This window comes from Cupressus sempervirens, chromosome 2 (assembly GCF_028749045.1).
Source record: "Cupressus sempervirens isolate cs-2001-9-10 chromosome 2, ASM2874904v1, whole genome shotgun sequence".
In the NCBI taxonomy this organism is placed as follows: domain Eukaryota; kingdom Viridiplantae; phylum Streptophyta; class Pinopsida; order Cupressales; family Cupressaceae; genus Cupressus; species Cupressus sempervirens.
This window is the reverse complement of record NC_143119.1, coordinates 400,924,868-400,949,371: the sequence shown is the minus strand read 5'-3', so window position 1 is coordinate 400,949,371 and position 24,504 is coordinate 400,924,868.

Below are 24,504 nucleotides of genomic sequence, written 5' to 3'. Positions count from 1 at the left end.
ATGCATATAATATTTATGTTTATGAAAATTTTACTATTGATTTGTACATATATAAGTTTGAAAATCTTCCCTTAACAATGCATAGAAAAATGATGTGGCATTTTCTAACAAACTATCATTTAATATTTTTATCATTTAAATTTCTATGTTTATTAATTTACATGCATAATAAATGCTCTCACACACACCAATATCAAGGTAAGGGAAACATGTGGAGGATAGAAGTTCATATATTTCTTACCCAATCTCTTATTATAAATTCACTTTTGGTCCTACCACAATTATAATGTCCCAACATTTAATAAATTCTAGTTGACCCAAAACCATTTAATTCATACGCAATTAGTATAGCTTAGTTTAAATGGTCCAAATCTAGTCCCTCTATTACCATTTCTATAGTGCCCTCAAATTTATTAAGCCATGGATTTGTTTTGGAAACAAGTCCACCTTAAGGCTAACCCCTCCCAATTCAAAATTATTTTATTGATTTCTTCTAGTTGAGCCTTTCACATAATTGGGATAATACCCACAACCTTATGTGCCAAATACTTACAATTGAGCACCAATATAATTTAATTGAAGCTTATAAGACATAGTTCAATTGTAAAGGATCCCCACGAAGAAGGATCACATGGTTAAATAGTTAGATCCCATTTGCATCAATTATTTACTACAAAGATACAATGCTTGACCACCACTTGAATAAGAAAATGCTATGCTTCAATTATTTTGGCATTGTTTATGGAATTATTCTCATCATGATTTAAATAATACAACTTGAATACTATTAAGAAAACATATAGCATTTTCATTTTCCTATAAAATCCAATAAAGTTGCTTCTTCTAGCACTACCAGGGTTCATATGTAGGTGAAAGTATAATGAAATAGGTAGTTGACAATGGAAAAGAAAAGGAAAAATCATGTCACAAGGACCAAACGACACAGAAATATTGCGAGCACAAACCCATTTAAGCAAATTTCAAGTATCCCAACATAAAAAAAAAACCTAATATAATCTAACCTTCTTGTGTTTAGTTTGATTGATAGAATTTATTTATATTGGCTAATTAAGCTTAAATTTCCAAGGAGTTTCTCTATTATTACTCCAAATTGAATTTTTTTCTTCCAAAATTAAATTAGATTAGTTTAATATATTCTCACATGTTTTTAAATCTATAATTTCACATGAATTCATTTGGAAATATGGGTGTTGTACTCATGATCATAAAAATGATAATATTTTGTAAAATTGGCTCTTATTTATACCACTTGGATTGTATGCTATAACATGTAAATGTGGTTTGTAAGAAAAAATTTGAGATTGAAAGATATGTATAAGAGCCTCTAAAACATGAGTTACAATGTCAGAGAATGAATGTGAACTATAATTATAGGAGGATATTTAACCATCTATTTTGTTTTTTGTATGAGGTGTCAAAACATCTTTTAAGAGAGGTCAATGCTTATATATTTGTATGATGCATGAAATAATCAATATAAGAGTTAGTACTATCCAATTCATGACGTACATTTGAGTATAAAACCAACTCAAAGTAAATTTGATTAGCACAACATAATGATAAGGGTTCTAATGCATTATCTATGCTGTTAGGGTTTTATTCCTTTGTTGCTATGATTTGGAAATGAAATGCTAATAAAAATGATGATTTAACAAAAGAAAGTTATGTACAAGGGAAAAAGGGCAAGAACAATTTAGTTGGAATAAAATGGAGAGAACATACTATGAATCCAAAGTTCTTGGATGCTAGGGTCTCATAACGAGTTGTTCTTATGAATTTGGTGAACAAATCTCTGTACCTAGTCGCTCTTGAAATTTTACTACAAGTAGGGACTTAGACGTGTTACCACTTTCAGTATGTACCCATGTACACATGAGTTTCACGTTATTCATAGGTCCATTTTTTTTCTCATTTTTTAAATTGCTCAATCTTAGTCCAAAAAGGTTCTCCTAAACTGACAATTCTACCCAAGATCATTTGCACTTACAAAAATGAGATTTGTGTGTGTGTGTGGATGTATGGATATATGCGAGTCTTTATTGGATAACTAAAAGAAGAGGGGGGGGGGGGGGGGGGGGGGGGTGTGAATTATGCTATTGGTGCCTCAAGGTATTGGTTGGACTTCTATGAGTCTTTCCCATTTAATGCTAGGAAGTTCAACACAATTTGGCCAATGAATGGGCTTGATACTTTTAAGAATCAAATGCCCATTCTTGTTAGTCCCTGCAAAACCTAGGTGGGTGTACCTTTGATTATGATCTCTTTCAAAATGGTTAAATACTTCTAAATGTAGGCTTTTTATATGATACTCTTAAAAATGGCAAGTGATCTTTCAAGGATAAATCAAGGTTATGAGACAAATTCTTATGAAGTGTTTATATGTGATTTGAATTAGAACACTGGTGGGTATATCTCTACACAAATCTTGGTACAACTATATATCTACTTATAAGAAATGTGCAAGACCATTCCTTAATCTAACATTGGAAAAATGGAGTCAACCCTTGTATAATCTTATTATAAAACCCTTTAGAGACATTGTGCATACCATTAACTACTAGACAAAGAACTTGAAATATACACCCTAGTCCAAATGACCTTAACCTCTATTGAAGGAGACTAATTAGAAACATATTGCAATGCATGAAATATTTGATAATCAAGAGAATGTACAAATTTCAATCGACCAAATATTAGTATGAATCGAAGGGGAAAAATAAAAATGCAAGCAATTGTAAAACCAAATATTCAAGTTGAGAATTTAAAGAAAGTATCTTTTATATTGACTTTAATATAAGGAAGTATACCAGAGTAGTATCAGTTGCATATACCAACAAGAAATTACTTGAGACCTAATTTGTTTTGCTTCATTTGTAAAAAGTATGTTCATTCTTATTCTATTTAATATAGGTCTTGGTACCCCATCTCATAAAAATGAAAGGGTGCAACAAAACTACAAAAATTTTCAATTTTTTTTAAAAAAATCTTAACTAATTACATAAGTGATGGTGAGTAGGGATAGTAAACATATCTCCAATGGTGAGCACAGGGTGAGTTGTAGGGGCTAGGGCCTGCGTACCCTAGCTCTGTTGTTGGGCGTCTTGTGGTGGAGGAGATCGCGCTACTTCTGGCTCATAGGGGGCAGATTAAGCAGGCAATGTCATGACTATGTGGAAGGGTGGGGGTTTGAGTGCTTGGGCAGAGTTGAGGCCGGCTGGAGTGGGTCTGAGTCTGCTGTATCTTCGATCTGAGGTAGCCAGTGTGGAGCCAACAACAGGGTGCAGGTTTTGTTGTTCTCTTAATTGATTGGTGATTGGATCTTGGTCTTTGCTCATGGAGCAACTGGAGGTCCCATTTCAGATATTATTTGAGGATTTGGTGATGGTTGAGACCTCTCTTTTGTTGCGGGTAGGGGCTGAAGGCAAGGCTATCAATATTTCGTGTGGGATGCATGCATCATCATCAAAGGATTCTGTCTGTATCAAGAAGAAGAATGGATGTTTGGAGCGATCTCATGATTGACTGATGTTGATTATTCAACCTGAACAAATTTTAGAGGATGTGGAGTATTGGGGCAAGCATGCACTCATATGTAAGTTTTTGGGTCTCCAGCTTTCTCTTCCTGTGTTGGAATCATGAGTGCATCGGATATGGAACCCGGAAGGGGATATGGAAATTCTTCTGGAAGCCAACAACTATTTTTTGGTTATTTTCTTAAGTATGTCAGACATGAACAAGGTCTTTGAGGGAGGCCCATATTTCTTTAACCAGTTTGGGCTTTTCATCAAACCCTGACACATTGGATTTAACTCCGCTAAGGAGATCTTGTCTCGGGTCCTTGTGTGGGTTCAGCTTCCTCGGTTGCCTCTAGAATTTTGGAGAGAGGAAATCCTTCATTTGATATCACTTCTGCTAGGGAAACCAGTTGGGTCAGCCACTCTAACCCAAGATCGAAAGGTAATTTCATATGCTCAAATTTGTGTGGAAGTTGATCTGAATAATCCACTGCCTGATTCTATGGAAATTTTTATGGGCACTTCTTCATGGGTTCAATAGTTGGACTACAAGACTTTACCCTTCAGATGCAGGATTTGTCGTGAGTATGGGCACCTATAGCGCAAATGCCCCTAGAATAAAATTTCTCAATCATCTACGGCCACTATGCCGACTCCCAAGGAAGACAAGGGAAAGGCCTAGATGCCAACTGGTCCCTCTATAGATAAGGAGGGTTTTATCCTAGTAAAGCTGTGTAATAAAGGAAAGGGGTAGAAGAGAACTTGGACAGATAGACAAAATGATGGTACTTTTAACAGGTTTAATGTTCTAGAGAATTTGGTACAAGAGGATGGAATCCCTATTGAGATACCCCTGAGTGATGGTTCCTTTTTAGAACCCTAGCTCTAGGAGGATGGGATTCTTGTCCAAGTTTCTGAGAAAGAACAAGGCCAACTAGTTGGATTAGATGGAGTGGTTCAGGAGATTAGTTGTGATATTCCTGGTGGGTCGCATCCCTGTGACGCTCCATGTATCACAGATGCAAATATTCCTAGCAAGAAAGGGGTGCCTGACAATACAAAGGGCTCTAAAGCTGCTTCCACTTTAGGTTTACAACAAAAGCTTTTTAAAAAGGGGACCTTAGAGAAGTCTACTAAGAGTGGAAGGAAGACGGATCAGGAGAAGGTTAAGATGATGGGCGAGACTTTGGTTGAGTTAGGGTTAGTGATGCCCATTGACTCCCACTTCTCATAGTCTTCTAAATGATTATTCTATCTTGGAATGTGAGGGGGTTAAGCAGCCTCCCTTGACAAAAGGCTGTTTGTAGATTGATAGAGTCTCATTCTCCAGATGTTATTTTCATTCAGGAAACTAAGCTTTCAGTTGATGAACTGGATAACTGTGGACCAAAGATTTGGTCCCATGGTTTCTAGTAGGGAGTAAGTGCTCAAGGGAGCTCAGGGGGCCTCGCTTGTCTTTGGAATCCTAAGAAGGTGACTCCTTTGTGGTGGATTGTGAGTAGGTCTTCCATCTCTTTTTTGGCTTCTCTTTTTGAGACAGGTGAAAGGTGCTAATCTCTAATATTTATGCTCCTAGTGATTTGGTAAGTAAATCTCATATGTGGTCTCATATTATGTTTTTCTGTTCCCTGGATCCCTTTCTTCCCTAGATTGTGGCTAGAGATTTTAATGCTGTTACTAGTCTAGTAGAAAAGAGGGGCAAGATTTCTTGACTTGGTCCTTCTTCTAGTATGCTTAGAGATAATATTGGTTCTTTGAATCTTATTGATGTTAAACCCAAGTCTGGTATATTCACCTGGAATTATAGGAGTGGGATAGAGGCTATTTCAGAAAGGCTTGATAGGTTCCTGGTTTCCTGCTATTGGATACATAGTAAATGGTCTACCAGTTCAGAAATTCTTGATTGGAGAGGCTCTGATCACTCGCCTATTAGGCTCTCTATCACCCCTTTCAAGACTTCTAAGAATCCCTCTTTCAAGTTTTAGTTGATGTGGTTGAGGGATCCCTCCCTGCAGGATCTTATGATAGCCTGGTGGTATGAGGGTAGGCCTCCTCATGGAACTTCCATGTACACCTTTGAGAAGAGACTTCAGCATGTAAAGTTCAAGCTGAAGTAGTGGAATAAATAGTGCTTTGGAAACCTGCAAGAGCATTTGAGAGATGCTCAACTAGGTTGGATAGTGTCACTTTCCAGATTAGGGACCTTGGCATGACTCTAGATTTGATGTCTAAAGAATCCTCAGCTCTGAAGGTAGTTGAAGAATGGGAGCTTTGGAAGGAGATATTTTGGAAGCAAAAGTCTCGAGTGGACTGGTTGCAGGAGGGAGATAGAAACACCACTTTCTTCCACAACATTGTTAAAGCTCATAGGTTTGGGAATTCTATCACTTCTCTTGTTTCTACTTCTGGAGATCAGCTATGTTCCAAGGAGGCAATTGCTTCAGAGGCCATCAGATACTTCTCTCAACTCTTCTCTAAGGAGGATCCTATTTCTTTGGAGGAGACAAGGGCTATCTTAGACTATATTCCTCATCTTGTTTCCAACAGTATGAACATAGATCTATTAAAACCTATTATGGTTGAGGAACTGGAGAAAGTGGTTTTTGGTATGCCAAAAGGTAAAGCCCCAAGCCTAGACGGGTTTCCCGTTGAATTCTTCTAGGAGTTTTGGGAGATTATTAAATTTGATCTTCTAGATGTTGTCCAGGAGTCATATCAAAATAAACAAATGCTCAAGTCTATGAATGCTACTTTTCTGGCTCTCATTCCCAAGATTGATGGGGCTAACAGGTTGGATCAGTTCAAACCCATTGATCTATGTAATGTCACGTACAAAATCATCACAAAATTAATTGCTGAGAGGCTTAAGCCTTTTCTTGCCACTCTGATTTCTGAGGAATAGGGAGGTTTTGTTAGTGGGAGACAGATTCTTGATGGGGTGGTTATTGCTTCAAAAGCTATCCACTCTATGGCCATGTCCAAGGAAAAGGCTATGTTTATTGAGTTGGACTTAGCTAAAGTGTATGATTGAGTTAGTTGGGACTTTCTGGGTCATGTGCTTCTAGCTTTTGAATTTACTATGGAATGGGTGGATTGGGTTGTCAGCTGGGTGTCTTCCCCATCCTTTTTAGTTCTTATTAATGGAGAACCTACTGACCTATTCTCTGCTTCTTGAGGACTCCGTCAGGGGGATCCTATCTCTCCATATCTATTTATCATTATGGTAGAGGGCTTGGGAAGATTTATAAAATCTCAAGCAGATCTGGGACTTATTCAAGGGTGGAAGTGGTGCAATGATATTCCAGCATCTATGAACCTTCAATTTGTGGATGACATTAGAATGATGGGCTTGGCTACTTCTAATGAGGCAAGAAACTTCAGAAAGATTTTGGATACTTATTTAAAAGCTTCTGGATAGAAAATTAATGAAGGTAAATCTTCTATTTATTTCTTTAATACTCCTCAGTTGATTCAGCTCAAGATTGCTAGAATTCTCAAGTTTCAAGTTGGATTCCTCCCTTTGATCTATCTTGGAGTTCCTTTAGCTTTGGGGACTCAATAAAAAGAATATTGGCAAGGTCTTGTTGAAAATTTTTGTAGCAGAGTGAGTCACTGGACTCATAGGTGGCTCTCATCTACTGGGAGGGTTACCCTGCTCAAGACTATGATTCAGGCTCTTCCTATTTACAGGTGTTTAGTGCAAACTCCTCCCATGGGAGTTATGAAAGATTTTGATGCTTTGTCACAACAATTCCTTTGGTCAGGCAATCTCCAATCCTCTAAATGGAGCTTAGTCAACTAGGACACTGTTTGCTTGCCTAAGTTTGCTAGGGGTCTAGGCCTAAAATGTATGGCTCTAGGTGTCAAAGCTCTAGCTACAAAGTTATACTGGAGATGGTACAAGAATCAAGATCGGGATTGGGCCAAGATTTTTACCCATAAGTATTTCCTAGGAGTGGAGGTCCAAGATATTCCTAGACTTGAGCGTGATGGTAAGGGGTCCTTTATTTGGGACACCCTTAAAAGGGGTGCTCCTCTTATCAAGGATGGCCTTTTTTGGATCTGTAATGAGGGGTCAAGTGTGTTATTCTGGCAGGACTCTTGGGATGGCCACCCTCCTATTCTCTCTAGTTTTCCCCACCTTTTGTCTCTGTATCAAGTTTTTTCTTCTATAGGTTGGACCACGGTAGCTCACTTCAAGACTATTAGGAGGTGTGGATTGATGGAGGTGGCTACTTGGAAGGATCCATAGGTTTGGCCCACAGGGGGCTCCTCAAAGATTCGGGTTGATCTGGTGCATATTCTCTCTACTAGGCTTTGCAGCTCTTCTAAAGACAAAGACATCCTGGCATGGGGTCCTTGCCCAAAAGGTAAGTTCAGTGTGGCCCAGGGATATGCTCGGTTGGATAGACAATGTAATGTCATTCAGGAGGTTCCCTGGTGGAGGAAGGTCTGGAATAAATCTTCTTGGTCGAAATGTATTTTTTTTGTATGGTTGGTTGTGCACAATAAGTGTCTTACTTGGGATAATCTCCAGCGAAGAGGGTTTCAGGGACCCTCTTTTTGTCCCCTATGTATATTGGATGGGGAAGATGTCTCTCATGTTTTCTTCTTATGTCCTCTCTCTAGAGAGATTTGGCATAAGTGGTGGGAGGCGTGGTGCCATAGATGTATTCATGCCAAATCTCTTATTGAATTTTGGGATAGCTTTGGAAGACCCCCTACAAAAACTTCTTTCCTTCAGTTGGCCTGGGCTATTGGACCTTCTTTCATTCTGTGGAATCTTTGGTTGGAGCACAATCGTCAAATTTTCTGTAATTCCAACTTGGGAGTCACTAAAATATGGCAGTTGATCCTAACTAGGCTTCAAGAGACTATCTCTGCTAAATGTGACATGTCAGAGCCGGTGGATCCTGGTGATTCTAGTATTGTCAAGAATTTAGGATTAATGGATAAAGGATTTGGAACTATTAGCAGTAAGAGATCTCAGCCACAAAAGAGGAAGGTTTGTAGAGTGGGGAGATGGAGTCCTCCACCTGATGTAGTCCTAAAGATTAACACTGATGGCTCCTCCCGTGGGAATCCTGGACAGGCTGGAGTGGGGGGATTGGGAGAGATGTAGATGGCAATATTACTTTCATATTCTCTATTCACAAAGGAGTTCAATCCAATAACGGGATGGAGGCTTTGGCCATTAAGGTGGCTATGGAGTGGGCTTGTTCTCTTGGATGGAGGAGAATGGTGTGTGAGTCTGACTCTCAGATAGTTGTGGTTATGATAAATAACCAGAGAGTGGATGAATCTAGCTGGCAAATTGCCTCTATTGTTAGAGAGATTCTTCACTTGAGTAGCTTTGTGGATGGGATCTCCTTCTATCATATTCATAGGGAATGGAATGGAATGGCCGATGTCTTGGAAAAATGGGCATCAGAGAGGGGTGCTAGTTGGGATATTTCTGATAGGGATGATCTTCCTACTGATCTTGGTGGGACCTTCGAGCAATTAGTGGAAAAGGATAGAACTTAATTGGTGTTGGGTTGGTGTTTTGGTTGTTTGGGCCCGAGGCCTTCTATATTCTGGCTTTATTTGACTAAATTTTTACCCCTTTTTCCAAAAAAAAACTAATTACATAAGTAATCATATCTCAATACACTAAAATATTAAAAATATTTAATGACATATTCAAACCGATCCATACATTCCTCCTCATTATTTACTATTCCCATTACTACCATCTCAAGGAAAATCATGTAATCATTCACCCACTTTTCAATATGGGCATGCGTTGGCCATACAAATTTGGACACTTCTGGGATAAATGTGTACAAGTCTGACCATTTCTTCACTTTAGCAACCCTCACGTCCATCTAAAATTTGTTGAACTTATTGTGAATGGTAATCATCTTGTCAAGTAATTTATGGAATGCATCTATCTAGAAACCCTTCTCCCCTTTAAACTTAACCGTGAACCTTTGTGGTATCATTTTCAATTCATTCCTCCAACTTTTTGAGTCTTTAACTTTCCCATTGCTATCTTTGATAGTAGGAATGCCCCAATGACCTGAAGAAATAACAAGCACCATCTTTTCCTCTATTTTTTGGTTTTCTTGGTCCATGTAACTTATATTCTTAGATATTGCATCAAGGATATCAACTATGGCCTTGATTTGGGGAGGGAAATTTGGATCTCTCTTCGTCACTTCATAGAGCCAACCCAACTCAAACCTAGAATGCTTCCACTTCCTTTAAAGTTATTATAGCATAGGTTTGGTCTTCTTAAAGAAATCTAGCATATGATTTACCATCACAAAATCTTCATATATCTCACCTCACTTAAAACTACTCTTGTTCCAAAGATAAAAATCTCTTCAAATTCCTGTGAACACAGTCCTTGTGCACATCTTTTTTGGCCTCTTTAATTTGTTTTTACTTACTAGCAATAGAAGGGGATGCTTTGTCAATTACAACAACACTAAATACCTCAGGGGTTTTTAATTCATTAAATTCCTTTTCTAACCTTCTTATATTTATATGCATCTTATTTATTATTTTGTTAATCTAATTTTCCCTCATTTGTAACTCTTAAATCACATCCTACAAATGTCTTACTTGGGCTTGGTTAAAAATCTCTTTGTGTGTCATCTCAGTAGAAATGATTAATGGGTTAGTGTTATCAATGGTCTATACTAGTGCCATGCCTTTTGTGCCTTTTAAATGTCAATGAAATTGGGTTTTTTTACCTTTGAAGGTAACCCAAGTGGAAAGAGTCGTTGTCTTGGGGTCAAACATTGTACCTTTTTAGGAGTTTCAAATTTTGACACAAAAGTATGATCCTCTTGCTTCCTAACTTGATCAAGTAAAAATAATTCTTTCAATGATAACCCAAACAAAATTAGCATATCACTTTTCTATATAGTTTCTCTTGCTTCTTCCTTAGTACAAGAAATATTATCCAGGTCATCAATCATTTTTTGTACAATTATTGCATGTTGAGATTCATCCACATCTTCTAATAATTTACTTTTCTTCTCATCAAAGTCTTTCATCTTATATTTGATCCAAAAATATTTGAACTCTTAGGTCTATGTGAAATTTTCTCACTTAATGAACCTAAGAGAGATTTCCCTCTCATTCTCAAAGTCTATAGGTTCATCATTTTCCATAGTTTGTACATAATAGCCATTTTCCTTTTCTTGGAACACTAGAGGAGGTGATGCTACTATTATCTTTGTGCTTTCTTTTAGACTCCTCAAAATGTGAGAAACTTGTTCTAATCCTCCCTCATTATTAGAATCTTCATAGAAAACTAGAGCATACTACTTCATGTACATTAGATTGTGGTGTAGAGGAACAAAGGAATTTGAATCAAATTAATTTAGTACCAATATTCTCTCTTTTTTGCTAGTAGGAGTTGAGGTTGTTCAATGCCTTTTCCTTTTTCCTATCTCATGCGTTTCTAAAATTATTTGTCAAAGTTCTATACACATTTGTTAATTTTGGTTGCCTTAAGTTCTTCCTCAATATAGAAACAAGAGAGAGTGTTACTTAACCTTCAATTTTTTGACTTCGAGAGAAAAATCCACTTCTTCACCCTCTAGATTATTTGTGAGGCATCATCATAATTTGGGATAATATTATCCTCTATATTAAATTGATTAGTGTACCTTGCAATGAAAGATTTGATATGTCCCTCAGATTCATATTTCCTAGTTTTATCACTGATAAACTAGAAATTGTTCATGATATAATCTTGGAATTCTTGCAACATAGAGTAGCCTACCATGAAACCATCAAATTTTATGAAGTGAGGCATTATTTTTCCTCCCCTTCTTGATTGAGCCATATCCTTTTCTATCGACGATAATTGCCAAAAAAAATCTAGGAAACCCACTTATGTAGATACAAACTATGGGATCCTATGGGGTGCTTGTCTACACCCACAAAATCTAATTAGTGTGTAATTTGGGTTGCATATCTAATCCCCAAGGTTGAATTCATAGCCTTTCTTAGGTAGAAAATATTTAGGTCTCTACATAATTTTGATTTTTTGGGGTATCCTAGTAATAGCCACCCCGAGTAACCTTGTGATCCATGCTATAAAGACATCCCTAAATATCTTACAAACACCATCCTTACCATGTACATCCCAAGACCTACACCACATATGAATAATAATTTGTTTCCTTCTTCATTACAAGTAGTTAACATTAAGGAATCTCTAAATTGGTTAATATTTTGGAAGAGAATTAAGTGACACAAAAGATAATAGTTTTAAAAAGTTTTTGAGGTTTTCAAATGGGACAATTGTACATGAAGTGACCTTTCAATCTCACTAGAGAAGTGATACTCTAGGTAAGTATGAGATTTTTGAATCATCATGTACATATACATGTATTCCAATGGGATATTTTGTTTTTCATCTTTACCAAATAACTGAGACCAAGAATAATAGGTATTCTTAAAGAAACCAATGAAAGATTCATCTGGATGAGGGCCTAAATGCTCAATTGGCATCAACCTATTATTGTGGCCACTTGTTAGGAAATGTGTGATTTCCTTGTATCTAGAAAAATTGACTTCCATCTTATATTTTTCCTTGAATTGTGTCCTATCAATCTTAGCAAGTTCCTGGGTGCTCCAGTCAAACAATTATTCAATGCATGAGTTGGTGGTAATCAATAGGGGCACCTTTTCTACTTTCCTTATGGTTCTTCTTGCTGGTTCATAGTGTTGTGCCAAGATGTTCATGAGGTCAATGTCTATAAACACATTCAACATAACTTTCCCTAAATCTAACCTTCATGGATTATTTCTAGGTCCCTTATCATCTTTTAAAGCATAAAATACCAAAATAGGGACCTACCATAAATTGAAAGCTTAACATCCCTACATCCCCTTAATTCATCAGTAAAAACCCCCATAGCGCTAGTACAAGAAGACCTAGGAAATATATCTAAGAAATTTTTTTGAATAACCTTTTCCATGTTTTCTTCCTTGGGTTTTCTAGCATCAATTTCTCTTTTAATTGGCATATAAGTCTTTAGAAAAAGAGAAACTCAATGTAAGGTAGAGGATTGAACTTACTATTTTGCTAATTTTTAGAAATCTCCTCAAAGTAGATTGCTCGATCTTTGAGATATTTTTATCTTCGAACACCACTTTGCATGAACAAAATGAACTTCTTTAATAGTTATCCATCTTATTTTCTTATTAATTGCACAATCATGAGTTCATGCTTTCACAGAGAAAACAATTTTACAATTTGTCTTAAGATGTCAATTCAGACATTCCTCCTAATTAATATCCCATTCTTAAAGAGCTTTGAGTTGACATTTTTATTTATTTTAACTCTTTTGGAATGCCAAAAAACAACTTTCTCACTTTCTCTAACCAACTTCAATGTACCTTGCAAAAACTTCCAAATTTTACAACTTCACAATCACTCAACAACGATGCTTGCGATTTAGCAAAAAATTGTTAATTTACATATTCTACCAATCAATTTATCCAAAAGAGAGAAAGATCACTATTTAGCATAGTAAAAATTTTCTACTTTTCAAGTACCTTTTAAACCGATATTTGATATGGAAAAAAATACAAAATTTCCTTAACATTGGTTGAGGAATCTTAAACTCATCTCAATTTAAAGAAAACTATTGGTGTAAATAGGTATTTACTATTTACACTTTACTTAAGTTTACTTAGGTTAATGCATTATTTTATTATTTATTAGGTTGACACTTAGGAGTTTGTGTACCTTGATGAGTTGTCACATTGACAGCATAGAAGTATGCAACGCTAATTTAGCACATGGTGTCTACAACACTGGAGTTTTCATAATTAACTAAGTTGTCATGTAGACAACACAATTATTTGCACTCCTAATTAAGCACATGGTGTCTACAATATTATTTTTTGTGCAACACCTTTGTAGGCTTATCCTCTCATCATCACACTTATTCTTGTGCTTAATGGAGGATAACCTATATCTGGTGGACATGTGCATGTTGTATGACTTATCATGTTGCTAACTCCTAGGCATTCTAGAAGCATTCTAGAGGCCTTTATATATAGGCACTCCTAGTGTACTTGTACATTTGAATTGAATACTATATTGTTATTCTGATCATACTTTGGTCTATTTTGTGCTTTTTTTTGAGTTCCTTGCTCTTGGGTGAATTTTGCCCTAAGTCAAATTCTTACATGGTATCAGAGTTGAGGGAGATTCTCATCACATAGCCATTAGAGACCTTGTTTCTTTATCTCTCAAAGGGACCCAATTTAGATCTGGAGCATCTACTGCAATTGGGAGTGTCTAGAGCCAAAGTGTGTTAGGATAAAAGCATATATAGAAATAAAAACTACATGAAAATATAACCAATAACATAAAATAATAGATCACACAGAAATGAACATGAGGCACCAAGATTTAACGTGGTTCACCCAATCCCTAGGCTACGTCCACCAAACTGCAAGTCCAATATTATTACAATCTAGTGATTACAACTTGATTACAATCTGTAATCCCTTACAACTCAATACCGCTGCAAGAAGAAATTTTGCATCACAACCCATAACAATCCCTAACCCTAAGCCCTTTTATACAAGTATTAAACCACTTTAGGGTTATAACATGTTGGCTCAAATCTATGAATGACGAATCTATGAATCTCGATAAAATAGGGCCCAATTTTTTTTTAGTACTTTCCTAATTAGTCACCATAATCTAACAATCTCCCACTTGGGGACTGATCAGGCTCCACACTAAACAACAATCTCCCACTTGGAGACTAATCCTGTAGTAATGCCACAGCCACATGGGGCTCCCACTAGATCAAACCACCCTGGACTCTACTATTCTTTTATTCATGTTTAGTTTAGAAGACCAACCAAAGATGAAGAGGAGTTCAACTTCTCCCTTGTTACAACCTTTGTCAACATATTTTCTAGATTATCATTTGTATGTATCTTCTCTAGCTTTAATTTTCCATCCTCCAAAACTGACCGAATGAAATGGTACCGCAACTATATGTGTTTGGTCTTAGAATGTAGAGCTGAATTCTTGGCAAGATGAATGGCACTCTGACTATTTGTGAAAAAATAATTATCCTTCTGAGGATGTCCCAATTCTTCCTAGAAGAATTGAAGCCATATCATCTCCTTGGCTACCTCTGTAGCAGCAACATACTCTGCCTCTATAGTGGATAGAGCATTAATCTTCTGTAACCTAGAAACCCAACTCATGATTGCCCCACCAACAATAAAGACATAAGCTATAGTACTCCGCCTGGTATCAATATCCCCTACCAAATCAGAGTCAACATAGCCCTGTAAATAAGTAGTAGAGCCCCGAAAGTGTAAACACTTATTGGATGTTCCTCTCAAAAAATCTAAGAATCCACTTGATAGCATTCCAATGCTCAAATCCTGGATGACTCATATACCTGCTAACTACTCCCACTGCATGTGCAATATTTGGCCTAGTGCATACCATAGCATACATCAAGATTCCTATAGCTAAAGAATAGGGTACCTTGGACATCTTATCCTCCTTTTCCTGTGTCTTAGGACACATCTCTTTAGTCAATTTCAAATGACAAGGTAAAGGTGTGCTGACAGCTTTAGCATGTTCCATAGAGAAACGTTGCAACACCTTCTCAACATATAATTAGCCTCAGATAGTGTCAATGTTTTGTTCTTCCTATCCCTGCAAATCTTCATAATGAGGATTTGTTTTGCTTCTCCCAAATCCTTGATAGAAAATGCATGTGCTAACTGGCATTTTAGCCCCTTAATATGATCCATGTTAGACCCAACTACAAGCATATCATCAACATATAAACATAAAATAATGTAGCTATCATCATCCAACCTCTTAAAATAAACACAATAATCTTAATGACACCTGTTATAGCCATGCTCATGCATAAACCTGTCAAATTTCAGATACCATTGCCGAGGTGCTTGCTTCAAGCCATATAAACTTTTCTTCAATTTGCACACTAAGTTCTCCTTACCTTTGACCTCAAATCCCTGTGGCTGAGCCATATATATTTCTTCATCCAAATCACCATGAAGGAAGGCTGTTTTAACATCTAGTTGCTCTAAATGCAAATCTTTAGTATTCACAAGACTCAAAATAGTACAGATAAAAGTCATTTTAACAACAGGAGAAAATATCTCATCAAAATCAATTCCCTTTTTCTGTGCAAAGCCTTTTACAACTAACCTGGCTTTAAATCTTTTCTTACATCCTTCCTCTTCTTTCAACCTATAAACCCACTTATTCTGTGAAGCCTTTTTACCTGTAGGCAACTTGCATAAATCCCATGTCTTATTCTTTAGCAAAGAGTCCATTTCATCTTTCATTGTAGACTCTCACTGAATCTTAGTATCCACCTGCACAGCTTCATCATAACTTTTAGGTTTACTAGCATCAGTAAGTAAAATAGAATACAAAGAGGGAGAAAATCTTTGTGGAGGTCTAATTTGCCTCGTTGACCATCTAACATTCACTAGTGTGTGTGGTATTTTCTATTGTAGTTGTTGCACATCATGAGGAATGGCTATTACATTAGCTTTTGGAGTATCATCCAGCACTACATAATCATCTTCTTTCTTTCCATGTTGCTGCAACAAATCTTTGTACAACACTTTCTCATTGAATATGACATCCCAACTTCGTACAATTTTATGATTTTCAAAATCCCAAAGCCTATAACCAAATTCATTAATGCCATATCCAAAAAAGACACATTTCTTTGATTTAGCTTCTACCTTGGTTCTATTTTCAGAGTCTATATGAGCAAAAGCTTCACAACCGAAGGTCTTGAGAAAATAAGAACTCACCTTCTTACCAGTCCATGCCTCCTTTGGAATACCATAGCCCAAAGGAGTAGAGGGACCTCTATTAATCAAATATATAGCAGTATTGATAGCCTTCACCCACATGTGTAAGGGCAACCCAACATGCAACCTCATGCTCCTTGCACACTCCATTATAGTCCTGTTTATGCTTTCAGCCACTCCATTTTCTTGTGGAGTCCTTGGAATAGTTTTATATTTATGAATACCATTAGTAGAGAAATAATCTTCAAATTCATGACTGCAATACTCACCACCATTATCAAATTTGAGACATTTTAATTTCTTACTAGTCTCATTTTCAACCAAGAATTTCCATTGCTTAAAAGTTTGAAATACATCAGATTTCTATCTAAGGAAATAAACCCATACTTTTCTAGTTGTGTCATCAATAAATGTAACATAATAATGAGAGCCTCTAAGGAAAGATACTTGAGCTGGTCCCCATACATCTGTATCCACAAGTTCTAATTTCTCCTTTTTGTTTTGCTTCCTAGTCTTTACAAAACTCACTCTCTTTTGTTTTCCATACACACAACTTTCACATAAATCCATATTAATACATTTTAGACCTGGTAAAATTTTTTTTGAATGAAGTACTTTCATACCTTTCTCACTCATGTGCCCAAGTCTGTTGTGCCACAGTGCTGTATCAAAATCTATAGCAGCTATTTTTCTCCCTGCTCAACTGTAGCAATTGTTCCTGAACATTCATTTTTCTCTGAAACAATCAAAGTAGAAGGAACAATATGACCTGTACAAAGATATAGGGTGCCTACTTTCACACCTTTTGCTACTACAAGGGAACCTTTTGAAACCTTCCAATTTTTATCATTAAAAGTAACTACACAACCCTCATCACTGAGTTGCCTTGCTAAAATTAAATTCCTACTCAGCCTTCGAACATGTCTTACCTCATGTAGTAGTCAATGATTCCCATTCTACAACTTAATCTTAATTTTTCCCTTTCCAACAATTTGACAGGGTTCATTATCCCCCAAATAAACAAGCCCAAAATCCCCTTGGACATAATCAATGAAATAACCTCTATGAGGTGTAGCATGAAATGAAGCACCAGAATCTAAAACCCATGAATCATCAACACTTTCTAAAGGAAAAAGCAAAGCATCCTCTTCGAATTTTTTACTTAGCACATTTGCCTCCTTGTCTCCATCTGATTTATCTCCTTTATTTTTCTTTCGATTCCAGCAATCTTTCTTTTTATTACCTGGTTTCCCACAGTACCAGCAATTGTTCAGTCCTCTCAATTGAGACCTTTTCCCCTTTGACTTTCCTCTTGATTTCCCACGATTTTCAGAGTTACTTCCTCTCTTAGTCATTCTACCCTTGCTTTGTGCTTTCAAAGCACTTCCTAATGTACATCCACTTGAGGATTTCCTATGAGTTTCTTCACTCAAAACAACACCGATCACATCTTCACATTTTAGGGTACTAGATCTAGGAACATAATTACTCACAGCCATTACCAAGCCATTCTAGCTTTCAGGCAAAGAACACAAAATCAAGAGAGCCCTAATTTTTTCATCAAAATTGATACCCACAGAAGATAAATGACTAGTAATAGTATTAAACTCATTTAAATGATCTTCAACAGATCCACCTTCTGCCATTTTCATATTAAATAAATGCTTCATGAGAAATACCTTGTTTGAAGCGTAGGGCTTTTCATATAATGTCGCTAGGGTTTTCATCAACTCTTCTGTCGTCTTCGCTTTTGTAATATTAAATGCCACTGATGGTGCCAAGCTTAACCGAATGCTTCCGTGTGCCTTTCTATCCAAAAGATTCTATTCAACATCTGACATAGATCCTTGATTCTTGGCTTTCCCTTCCAACGGCTTCCATAAATCCTTCTGATATAGATAGTCTTCCATTTGCATCTTCCATAACTGGAAGTTTTGCCCATTAAACCTATCAACCCTCAGCTTACCCTCATCTGCCATTGCTCCCGCTCAACTGTGAGACTCCTACTTAACCGTGAGACTTTCCTGTAGAGGATAGCTGAAAGATAACTTTGTCTCTGATACCACTTGTTAGGATAAAACCACAGACAAAAATAAAAACTACATGCAAATATAACCAATAATATAAAATAATAGATCACACAGAAATGAACACAAGGCACCATGATTTAATGTGGTTCACCCAATCCTTGGGCTACATCCACCAAACTGCAAGTCCAATATTATTACAATCTAGTGATTACAACCTGATTACAATCCGTAATCCCTTACAGCTCAATACTGCCACAAGAAGCAATTTCACATCACAACCCATAACAATCCCTAACCCTAAGCCCTTTTATACAAGTATTAAACCACTTTAGGGTTATAACATGTCAGCCTGAATCTATGAATGGCGAATCTATGAATCTTGAACCCCACTAATTATGGAGTATGTATAGTAATTTCTTGATCAGTCACCATAATCTAACAAAGTGGACCTCACCATTATATCCAAAGCATTGATTCCGTGAAAATTGACTATAAATTTTCTTATTTTGGGCCATAGTCAATTTTGAGGCAATTTTTTTTTTCCAAACTCGAAACTCGAAGGCCCAATTTGCAAACCCGGTATGGTCAGTTTCATATCTGCTTAATTATTTTTGGATCTGTAATATTATTTTTCTCTGCATTTTTCTGAATTTTTAAATTTTTTTTTAGCCCAGTTGGGCGTGTAGAGAATTTTTTTTTTTTTTTTTTTTTTGTATAGGCACTGGCTAGTGACATCCCAACCCTACACATAATTTTATTCCTTTTCTTGGCAGTTCAATGGTATAATCCACTTCATAGCAGCCATAACCTAATTTTTTGTGTGCAACCCAATAACAACTGGTCAAGCACCAATGAACCCTAGTTAACAACATGGGAATCTTTGGTTTATTTGTCAAACATGGCGGAGAGTATTTTAACAACATTGTGAATGAACCTTGCATAAATGTGGGATAAAACCCACACATTTTAGCTTGCCAAAAGTTAATTCCAACGATCACTTAAGTCCTTCTGACAATGGCATTTTTTAAAATGGTAGTGAACGTTTAAACCTTTAAGGTACCATTGTTTGAGTAGGGTCACCGCATGCCAAACATGTGGCCACCTCCATGTCGAACACACAACCTCCTCTACCTAGTGCAACTATAGGCAACAACAACTATTTTTCACATAGTGCACGTGGTGTAGTGATTTTCTGCCATGTGGCAAGCACAATCATCCACGTGGACCCTCAACCTGAATGCTATCCCAGTCCATACCAGCATTGCACCGTTATCAGCCTAGTCACCTCCACGTGGACTCTGACATAGATGCCACATCAGTGACAACTCGACAGACATGTCAATGATAGCTCGGTAGACACATCAACTTTTTTGTAATGCCATGTTGCTAGCTGCACACTGTTGTGCAGTACTGATGTCATCATGACATCATTACCATGTCAGCAAGGGCTCACTTTTTTTTTGATATTAGGATTCTACCATGTTATAATTGTGTTGGTCTTAGATTGGTTTTTAGAATTGAGTGTCAACACACTTAACCAATTTCTAAGTTGATGCCGAGTATGATACAGATGCTGAGCTAAGAATTCAACAAGTGTCAAGTGAACTTTAGGTGCCGAGCAAAATTCAAGCACCGAGTGATAAGTGATACTGAGTTACTGTAGGTGCCAAGCAGACTATAGATGTCGAGTGAAACAAAATTACTATAGGAGCTAAGTGAAACAAAATTCCTATATGTGCCAAGCATCAACAACCAGTAAGTGCCGAGTAACACAAAATCAACATATGAGTTTGTGCCTTCAAAAACATAGATGTAAATTGTTTTTGAGCCGACTCAGGATGAATCTCAAAGGATCTTGAAGATAAGATTGAATCTTTTGCATTCCCTATGTAATTAGCATAAAACCAATAGGAAAAATGGAGAGAGCATGCAACCAATAAGAAAAGTGAAAGAATTGAGTGGGAAAAGAAGAATGAGTGTTGATCATAGACTCATACCTAACCCTAAGTCTTCAAAAACCTTTAAAAGGAGGAAAAAACCCTATTATTCGTACATGTGTGAGAGTATTGAATGGGAAAATGCTAGCAAAGTTCAGAAGGGTATAAGGACTTAAAAGGAAGAGTAGCATTGCAAAATCTAGTTGGTTAGAATAGAGCGTCAACATTTTGAATAGAGACATATTAGATCAGGAAGGATCAGATTAGATTACACAGAACAAGGATCTGGAATCAGCAATTGGAGATTGCAAGTCATCAGGTCAAGAGTTTCTAATACTCTCTAGCCATTGTATTAGGAATTAAAATCCTATGATGATAGGTTGGTCTAATATCCATATTGTAAGCTATTCAACAAGGTGCTAAATCCTTTAACAGGGTAACATTCCAAGTGAGTGTTTATAAATCCTCTAACCAGGTCACTTTTAATAGGGTGTAAAGTCTTTAATAAGACAAGCCTTTCATAGGGAAAACCATTGGAAGTGGTCAAACTTTGTAACCTTAAATAGTTATATATTGCTATAGTGATAATTTATGGGTGTCATCCCCACCTTAGTTTTACCTTGTCATTTTGAAGGGTTTTTGGGTGATCAAAATGTTGTGTTATCTATTTTCGTGCATGTCTTTATTTTTCATGTTAAGTAGATAAGTTGGATGCATGTGAATGATCTCAGCTAAAATGTTTTAAAAGGTTAAAGTTAGTTACTTCTGATTCACCCCCCCTCTAAGAAGTAAACCTTTCCACTTGTAAATTCCAACAATTGGTATCAAAGCTCAAGTTATTTCAAGGATGAGCCTTAAAACTTGGAGAAAAGATCTAGAAATGGAAATCTAAACACTTGGGAAGGTCATAGAAAACTAGGTGATTGATATACAACTTGCTTTACATACTTTGGAAGAAGCTAGAGAAGAACTGAGAAAATCCTTAAAGAGAAGAAGAGAGATTTCCATAACTAAGAATGATACACAATACAAGGAGATTGACACCTCAAAATTTTTTGCAAATGGAGACTCCAAAGAGTTTGATGCAGCAATAGTAGACCTAATGGAGAAGAATAGAGCTCAAGTAGAAGAAATCAAAACTCTCAAGATTGAACAAGAATCACAAGCCATGATGCTTTGTGAAGCGACTGAATATAAGAAAAGAGCCATTGAAGATAAGGATATGCTAGAAGAAGACAAGAAAAACATTGATAATAGATTGGAAGAAAAGTCAATTGAGCTTGCAAGAATTTTAAACATGTAGGTAGACACCCTAAGTCAGATGATGAATGCTCATCATGAACTGAATGTCAAGGATATTGAGATCTCCACACTGAATATGCAAAATTAACAACTACAAAATGACCTAAAAAGAGAAAAAGAAATTGCAGAGAGCTTCAAAAAACCTAATAAGGCTATTAATTACTTTGAAAAACTACTAAAATCACCAAGAGCCAATAACTATACTTCAAGACTAGGATACACTAGCATTGAAAAAGGAGAGTCATCCAAGACTATAGAAGAAAGAAGTAACAAAGGTAAGAACACTAAACCTACTTGTCATTTTTGTGGTAAAAAAGGACATACCTTTAATGTGTGAAGGAGAAAGAATGTCCATCAACACGACAAACCTAGGAATGTAGGTCACTATCACAAGTGCAACAAGCAAGGACATCAAGCACATGACTGCAGGACTAGGACTATCAGAACACCAAGATTTGAAGGTCACTGCTATAATTGCAAGAAGTATGGACTTAGAGCTTTTGAGTGTAGATCAAAGTCTATGTGGACACCTAATCAGCTAGCAAGGGGAAATAATCATGGACATCACTACAATTGGAACTACAACACTAGGTATAGCTGTCATTACTATCAAGATTATGGACACATCCCTAAAAATTGCATAAGAACACATTTTAGTGGAAACTATAGTAGATGGCTCAGCCAAACTACATGCTTCAGTTGTTTGAAGATTGGTCAAATTAACAGGAATTCCCCAACAAAGTGAAAGGAACCCAATTCAGAGTCCAAAAAAGGAAAAGAGAAGGTAGATGTCAAACACATCAGAGGAAAAATGAATAAGATATGGAAGAAGAAAGATGGAAGCAACACATCAAATGAAGGGATCACTTCACTCAAAAGGTTAAGTGGTCACACTTCAACCAACTAAGAAAAAGAAGGAATGTGGGACTAATATACCAAGCTTTAAAATACATCAGTTCCTAAACAAGCAAGTTCTAAAAAGGAAAGATCAACATGAATAGAGATGTAAAGTTAAGACTTCAAGTTTTCACCAGTATTGCCAAATAAGAAAAGTTGCTCTCAGATGCTGAGTAAAATTTTAATACATGTCAAGTTGATTGCCATAGTTAGTAGAAGCTGAATGATTAGTTATAGCCAAGTTGGTAGTGGAAACCGAGTGAAAGGAAATTTTAGTTGAAGTTGAATAAGGGATACTTCAATGGTGGAAAGACAATGGAAGCCAAGTAATGCATAAATGCTTAAGAAGCCGAGTATATAGTTGTAAATGCTCTAAGCATTAAATGCTATGAAATATAGGGTATATTATCACATTTTGAACCATTTTTCTTCATCGTGAATAAAGAGCGAAGACAAATAAGAGTTTAGAATGATTTCAAAGCAGAGAATCCAATATTTGAGCTGATTTCAATAGTGATTCAACACAATTTCATTGATTCAAGGTATTTACACTAGTGCCGAGCTATGCAGTTTCACATTTTCTTCATGTTTAAACCCTAGATAAAAGAAAATGGCCTCCAATTCTAAGAAAACCTAGGAGAAAGAGCTGTTTGATGTCCAACTTGTGTCAAACGAAGTAAAACAACCCAATTTCTAGCCAATCCCTAAAGTGGCATTCAAAATTGACACAGTCAGAGCCCTATTTGTTATACCTCCTAGAGTCATTACGGTCCAAGATGTTAGAAGATGTTACAATTGTAAGATTGGTGCTATTGGGGATATGGAGATGAGGGAAGCTGATGAGAAGTTGTGCAAAAATGGACTATTAAAAGAAAAATACCAAATTTTTGAGAGGAAGGGTTTGACGCATGCCCTAGAATACCCCATTGTCTTTAAAATATAATGGATTAGAATTGTACTTAGCAGAATTCATGATGGAAGTTTGTGGCTAGAAGATGGCCCAATGAAAATAACAAATAGGATCATTCATAGAGGAACAAGGTATCCAACCCTAGATCGGACAAAGACCCTTAGAAGTGACTCTAAGGAAGCAATTGAGAAGAACACAGGTGCCAAATGGAACAAGAGAGGAATGACTATAGATACTATCCAATACCCTCTTGTTGAATTTTCTATTAGGGTTATTTCACATAAATTTTATTAATCTAGTAGACTTAACAATGTACCATGCATTATAGTGGATGTTGGTTACAAACTAGTGAAAAAGGATCATAGTTATGATCTTACAGAATTGCAATTGCAACAAATCAATGAGAACTTAGTAACAATAAGGAGAACCAAGGGAGCACATTACAAATTTGGTGCAATTTTGATTTGTATATTTTTCTATGTACAAATTGAATTTCCATCCTTTGGTAAAGTAAGCTGGAAGACCAATAGGTCCATAATAGCTCAAGTGAATGAATATATTGAACAAATGGGAGCTAATTTTGAAACACTCATGACCAACTATTTTGAAGACTTCAAGAAGTCCATAAAATAGAAGATAAGGATAAAAGTTTCATTGGTAGAACAACATGTAAATGATGTATGTTTTCTTGTAGATATTGATTATACTTACATACAAGTAGCCGTACCAAGGGTTAGATGGTTAAGACCACTTGGATATGAGATTAACATAGATGAGGCATCTGTAGCTATAACTACACTATTAGCAGAGGAAGTATAAAAAAGTGCACCACATTTTGGGACTTTTGATGTGGTTAGATCAAAGGTGGACATAGAATTAAAGATTGCTTCCACACTAAAGAAAAAGGACAAATTGGTTAAGAAGTTAAAGGCAAAATTTGGTGAGGGAACTACTGGAGAAGAAGAAGATGAAGAAGCTAAAGATGAGGAAGATGAACAAGGTCAAGAACCATTAGCACTGACCCAAGGCATGGGTGAGGACAT